Source organism: Anabrus simplex, chromosome 6 (genome assembly GCF_040414725.1).
Source record: "Anabrus simplex isolate iqAnaSimp1 chromosome 6, ASM4041472v1, whole genome shotgun sequence".
Classification (NCBI taxonomy): Eukaryota; Metazoa; Arthropoda; class Insecta; order Orthoptera; family Tettigoniidae; genus Anabrus; species Anabrus simplex.
Genome location: NC_090270.1, coordinates 143,940 through 151,555, shown reverse-complemented (window position 1 = coordinate 151,555; position 7,616 = coordinate 143,940). Strand labels below are relative to the sequence as shown.

Below are 7,616 nucleotides of genomic sequence, written 5' to 3'. Positions count from 1 at the left end.
TTGTGATCAATTACAGCTTGCATCTGAAAAATAAAGCATTCGTTATTAGGCTATTTCATAATCACGGCTGTCCTCCTCTAGTCATGAGAATGTAAGTCCCTGTACAAATTAATTTCATATTTTACTGTATATTTCACTAATTTCTATAAACAATTATTTTTCTGGTAGGAGCAGGTTGTTTGTAAACTTAGGCCTACTGTTTGAATGAAAGGAAAGTTCACTTAATTGAATGGAAACAAATGACACACACACACACAATATATACTGTTATGCCCATCAGTATGCAAGCCTCAATGAAATTAATGAATGCCTCCACAACCTTCTATTTGTAACTAGTTATGTGGCCTCGCTTAGTTCCGTTCCTGTCATCTTTCAGTAGAAACAGACTCTAACCATTTCCATCTAGGCCTCCCTCTTCTCTAACCTCCTCCATTCACCCCCACAAACCCACCACCGAGGATGGTTTATATATACAGCTTCATCAACTGAGTTTAATCCTTCACCTCCACATTCAGAGTACCCTCCTGCCATTGTTCCCTCCTGTTTGTACCAGTGATCATTGTTGCTACTTTCATGCCCATTACTCTAACTTATGAATAAGATATCCTGAGTCCAACCAGCTTTCACTTCCATACAACAAAGATGATGTGAAGATAGACCAGTATGAATACATGGTAAATATACTTTCATCCCGAAGCTGACCTCTCCGAGAATGTTGTTGGTCGCAACTGCAAGCTCACTGCATCAGCTTTGCTGCACCTTCTTTCAATCGGAATATACTACCATCCTGGGGGAATACACGTGTACCTGATCTACCTGATCCAGCTATATACTCCAGATCTGGTATTTAATTCTCTTAGGTTTCTTCTCAACTGACATCACTTCAGTCTCAGAAAAGGTAATTTTCAGATCATAGTCACTGCATCTATCTTCAAGTCCTAAGATATTACATTGCAGGCTTTCAGCACAGTCTGTCATTAGAACCAAGTCGTTGGCGTAGGCCAAACTGCTTGCTTCATTTCCACCAAACCCAATCCCTCCTGACACTTTGTATCTAATGGTACATGTTCCATGCAAGGTAGGAACAACGAACGTAAAATATTACAGCCTTGTCTAACTTCTATAACGACCATGAACCACGAATTCATTCTACCATTTTTTATTTACAAAACTGCCTCCCAATGGAGGTAGCCTCAAAGGACTCGGTATACCCGTATGACAATAATAATTAACATTGAAATTATAATTACAATATTAAAATATAACATGATATAAATTTCAAACAACACCTAGGTGTGTGGATTAAGGTTAAGCCCAATTATCAACATAAATGCCTTTGATTGATTTTAATAATCTACCCTTAATCCCAAAAACCTGCAGTACAGCCAGCACCTTTTCCCTTGGAACTACCTTGCATGGTATACTGATCAACGAAATCCTTCGATAGTTGTTCCATTGCTTACAGATATGTGCAGTTACTGCTTTTGTCCAATCTGAAAGTACCTTACTAGCATTCCATGCTAATCTTAACATTCTGTGAAGCCATTTCATCCCTGCCTTCCCTACTATATTTCACTATTTCAGGTCTAATTTCATTTATTCTTGCTGATTTATGACAATTTACCATTCTCTCCACTTCTCCTAGCATAATTGAATGGATGCATGCTAAATCAGGCTAGCCATAATTATCCAAAATTGGAGGAAGTTCCTCACCGATTGAAAAAACTACTTTTCGGATGGATGCATGCTAAATCAGGCTAGCCATAATTTTCCGAAATTGGAGGAAGTTCCTCACCGATTGAAAAAACTACTTTTCGGAGGATAAAATTAACTTATTTTAATAATAATATTAATGTTATTTGTTTTACGTCTCACTAACTACTCTTTTACGGTTTTCGGAGACGCCGAGGTGCCGGAATTTTGCACCGCAGGAGTTGTTTTGCGTGCCAGTAAATCTGCCGACACAAGGCTGACGTATTTGAGCACCTTCAAATACCTCTCTACTTAAGCATACTTTCAGTGAGGATCTCTCCTCTAACGGGATAGGGACCACCAGTCCTGGCTGCCTGAGCAAAGGAGGATCACGTCTCTCAAACTGACCGAGATACCCACTCATAGGAAGTTGCATCCCGACTCTCAGGAGCACTTGCTAGACCACTAAGCCATTGGCCACGGTTCATCAGTTAGGATGTGACTAGAGTAACCCTCACTACAAACCATTTAATCAGTGGAAATAAAATAAAACATAATTTCAGTGTCCTGAAGTACTAATAAGGAGAACAATTTCACATTAATAGAAAAAGAGAAGTTCCATTTGCACAAACAATATTTTCGAAAACACAAACCTCACTCCACAAGTCAGCTGGTCAAGAAGGTTGCAGTGCCCTGTACCTGGTATGTAAGATTAACTACAAAACTGATGCAGATGTGTGTTATGTAGTGATCATTAAACCTGGACATTTTCTGTCATTTTAAGTGCCTATTTTTTTAGTTTACTGCATATTTCCTAAATTTTAAGTGCTTGTTACTTTCAGGTTTTCATAAGAAAATTGAATTATAGTAGGGCCCACGAAAGTTGAAGTCTGACAGGTGAGCGGCGAAAGCTGTAACTACGAAGTACACGGCGTTGTCATAGTTACCTCCATTTGCGGCCTACCACCCTTTCAGACAAGCTGAGTGTTTAATAAAACATGTAGGCCTAGGCCTAATACAATTCATTTACCCTTGACCGGTTCCTAAGCTCGTGTTAATAATTCCAGCATTTAAGACAGAACACGACATTATCGATATATATAAAAGATTTCATAATCACTAACAAAATCATCAGTTTCTGACAATAACCTCAACAAATGCACGTGTTAATTACAGAATAGAACAACACTACCCACATTGATAGTTTTTTATTATTTAACTCGGATTGTTAACGGTACCTGTACAATTCAGGAATAAACTACGGTATAATAAACACAATAGGAAGACGATACTTCATCGAGAAAAGAAATCAGTCAGAATATGAATGACAAAAGTGACTGAGAGCAAGCCAAACCAGTGGTAATGGCGTCCAAAAATGTTGCAACTCTGTTATCGTTGCCATAGCAACAGGCCATTTTCGAGCAGCGTTAGTCAACATTTTCTCGCCGGTGGCGCTAAACGTCAGACTTCAACTCTCGTGGGCCCTACTGTAAATGCTTGAACTTCCAGGCTTTATTTATAAGTATTAGGTAGGTTCTCAGCTACCGTACATCCTCGCCCAGTGGTCCTTCGTGCATCTCCTTTACCGATCTTACTATTGGCTCATAATTTTCGTTCAGAACGCACAGATGCACCAGCTCGTTCTTCACCTTATGGATGGTCTAGAGCCATCTACAGTCAAATACAGTAGAGATAATACTCGACACTTACGTGGGGAATACGTATCTCATCGAGATGCGCACGGATTTATCAACTGAGGGATCTGATATGAATACCTGACATTTGTACTGCAATTTCCTGTGGAGTACAAACCCAGACCTCAGCTACGGTTTGCAGGCATTTTGTTTTGGCGTAACCTAGCTGCCTACGAGTCAATTTTGACGTTCCATTTTACTATAAGCCTATACTATGGGCGTCTAAAGCTGAATGTTTTTAATGAATTTTGTTGGGTGAACACCAGACGTGCACCAAAAGTCTTTTACATACCAACATCGTGCGAGATAAAATTTCGAATAAAATTGTATCCGTTCTTAAAGAAGTTCAACTTTCTCTCCGGTTTGAACCCTCATTTGTGGAAACCGGAGGTCGACTCTACACCTGATCAGCTGAGCGCACTGTTACAGTTGTATTTACTCATTGGTTAAATGTCTTTTTAAAGGTATACAGGATTTTTTCAAGTGTGAACGAGAATTGTCAAATGTTTGTTGTCTTCTTTACTCTCTGAACTGTCACTTGTTCGTGTTCAAGGGTTTGACAGCGGCATAGGTCCTACCCTTCCGAGGGCTCGGCTCAGACTGAATACTTTCGCCCTCCACTCTTGTGAGCGCGCTGTTGTACATCACGTCACTCACCCATAGCCCACGTGACGAATACGGCAGCTCCTATTGGTAGAAACATCTTCCGATTGCTATTGGTCAATTTGAGTTTGACACCTTGGACCACGTGGGACGACCACGTTTTTGACGTTTGTAGTGATGTGCGCGAGTGATGCCTGGAATCGCGGTACTCGATTCTTTCGAGTCCAGGCTCGGACTCGCTTCGCTTGCGAAGGCTCGATGATAGCATGACGTCACACGTTCGCTCACTCACCGGCTCGTAGATGGATGAAGCATGCGTACAAGCGGTCGCCGAGGGTTTATGGGATTGCGACAGCGCGGTACGATATGAAAAAACCGAATGAATGCGCAAAAGGAATAACCTAAATTTGATAATTACTCGAGAACGATAATAATGCCACTTAATACGCATAATAAGATATGAAAATATCCGTTTACGGCGTCTCGCACACACTTCACTGAATATGCCATCTATTCTAATATTGATAATATAGCTTATCTGGCCTTCATAGCCCAACTTGGCCGGTTCGATACTGGTTTATTCCGGTAGTATTTGAAGGTGCTCAAATACGTCAACCTGGTGTCGGTATAATTATTGGGACGTAAAAATCTCCCGGGGGACTAAATGCGGTACCTCGGCATCCCCGAAAACCATACAAATGTACGTACTTGGACGTAAAATTTATATTATTATTATTATTATTATTATTATTATTATTATTATTATTATTATTATTATTATTATTATTATTATTATTATTATTATTATTATTTCAAATCCCTGTCACGGTATGTATGTTGTAATTAGTGTATTTTAAACATGTGCTATTTGTAGACTATAGACGGTATTTCTGCACACATTGTATTGCTTCGCTACTGGTAAATTATATCTCATGTAGCCATTATGCATATACACGGGCGTAGATGTGCTAATATGATCGGTAGTATGACAGATTTTTTGTAACCATAGCCTATTGCTAACCGCGCCAAAGCCTACAATCGTCCGGGGAACAGGTGAATTACAGCAGTTTATATGTACATCATACTTTCGGCAGATATAATGTCGGGTATTAAGATGAGGCGTCCAGAATGTGACGTACGTTCACGCAGCAAATCAGCGGACAGAACGTCATTCTGTTCTAGCTAAACAGCTGACAGTTTGTTAGTAAGTCACAACCTTTAGTGCCTATGATGATGATAATAATAATCATAACAATCGAATTATTGACGACCGATGACTGAACAACATCAATCATCAGCAGCAAACATATTGCACTCCACACTACCAAAATATTCTGTGGGTGACCCTGAATGCCGTGCACTCCAGTCCAGTAGATTTTAGTTCTAAGGCATGTCCACAGATAGCGACACCAGTATGCTTGGACTCGAGTCTGGAGTCCAGTAATACCGATTCTAAGAGCACATTACTCGATTCTACTCGATTCCGTCGCTAGCCCATCACTAGACGTTTGTCAGGGGGGTGACAGTTGCATAGATCCTACGCTTCCGAGGGCTAAGCCCAGACTGAGTAACTCTTCCCTACGACCAACGTGCTTCGAGGTTGTACCTGACGTCACTTCACCAAACTTCACGTGACAAATACGGGAGCTCCTATTGGTAGAAACAACTCCAGATTGCTATTGGTCGATTTCGAGTTGAGAATTCCCGGTCGGTGGGGCAGTTTGTCGCTGTCGTAGTTTGCAATTATGAGTTTTGAAGTTGCTAACCCGTTTTTAATTTCGATTTCGCTATATGCGGGTATGTTATTAATAACAATAACATGCGTAACACATATTTATGTCACGTTATGGTCTTTCGGCTGAAATAAATTCGTAATTATTGCTTTGATAACCACGTGTGAGACCAGTCTACTTTGTCATCTTTGTTTATCTTTTTTATTTTCGTTTTCATGCTCTGCGGGTGTTTTTCAGTGAAATTCTGAGTGGAATTTCTTGTTTGAAGAAGTAGAAGATATTTGAGGTAAGAATTCCTTATTATACTTGTTTTATTAACCTCCTGAGGCCGGAATATAAAATGCATATCACACCAATTAAAATGAAATTCCAATAAATATAACACCAACTTTTCGGCCTACTCAGAGTTATATTTAGTTTATTGTTTAAAATATTTTTTGCGGGATATTTGATTCTATTTTAAACAGTGTCCTCTTAAAAGAACACTAGGCCACAGGAGGTTATGTAAGTTGATGATTGATAGCTGTTTCTGTTCCCAAAAATATCTTTTTTTAAAGTATTTTTTTCGTGGTGGTTGTTATTAATAACAATAACATGTGTATCATACTTATTTATGTCATGTTGTGGCCTTTCGGCTGCAATAAATTCTTAATTTATTAAATTCAGTTGATGTAGTCCTATTATTTCTGATAAGCCACTGTCGTTTTGATGGTATTGAATTTAGCAGTAAAAGTATAAACTGTTGTTAGTGCTCTTAATTATTTCCTTCTATTTCTTTTTATTCCTTAGATCATGCATGGAAAGTGCCAAATTTGTGGGATATACACCAATAGCGAAGAGTTCTGGCAGCAGGGAATCTTATCTTATTTCACCATTTCCCTGTTCCTAGACGTGATATTTGCAAAAAGTGGCTGGACATTGTGGGAATCCGAAAGTTGCGGCAGCTTTCTTCAAAGCAGCTGAGGAACCACACTATGTGTTTGAGACATTTTCGCTGCTCCAGCTATCCAGGACCTCTATCGAAGATACTGTCTCAGATAGAAGTAAGTAATTATTATCATTATTAATATTATTAATGGTCACAGTACTGTGACATATCAAATTTTTCTGTTGTTTATTTCAAATTGCTCTCTGGAGGTAATTATGGTAAATTCAAAAGTGGCAGACAAGGTTGAACCTCAGTTCTCATAATGAAAGTCACTGTAATGTGCGTCATACCTAGTCTTGCCTTACCTAGCAAGTTGAAAAGAGCAAAATCAGTCCTTTAATATCCCTCATTACAGTCAAGTGCTTAACGAATTTTGGTGGACAGCATGCTCAGTGTAATTTTATTCCTGTTATTCCTACCTTAAGAACTGTAGGAAGACCATAATAACTATATATATATTTATAAATGAATGATGATTGCATTCACTGTAGTAGGGGAGAAAAAAATTCAAATCTTAGTGATTTTTTTTTTTCCATATAGATGTGCCTCGACATAAGTCTGGACGTCGGTCAGGTCCTTCGGCTGCTATGAGTTCCGCTGCTGCTGCTCCCACTGCCTCCACTCCTGTTACCGGTACTGCTGCTACTTCTACCACTGTTACTATCACTTGTTGTATTGCTGTTTCTACTACTACAGCCAATAGTGATACTGTTGAACCCTTACCAAAATGCTTAATTCCTTTTCATTTCCTACAGGCATTGGCACGGCTTTCTTCTAAGTGTTAGAATCTCGAGTCAGAACTGTGAGTAGGCTAGTGATCAAAAAGTTTGGTCCCTCATTTGTAATGAAGTTTCTTTGTCTGTTAGACTTCATTACAATGTTACTTTGGATTAAATTGGTGGGTACAAAGACTATGGACACCTAGGATGTACCAACGGATTTGCTGTCATGCCACCGGGCGAGTTG

The 7,616-nt window shown here is 39.3% G+C and overlaps 1 long non-coding RNA gene across 1 annotated transcript; it reads left to right on the top strand.

Moving 5' to 3' along the window:
- Nucleotides 1-5,730: 5,730 nt before the first annotated feature.
- On the top strand, nt 5,731-7,317 carry LOC137501169 (uncharacterized). The gene is made up of 3 exons (XR_011018393.1): nt 5,731-6,008; nt 6,512-6,765; nt 7,191-7,317. It is a non-coding gene; the product is annotated as an uncharacterized lncRNA (long non-coding RNA).
- The last annotated feature ends 299 nt before the right edge of the window (nt 7,318-7,616 follow it).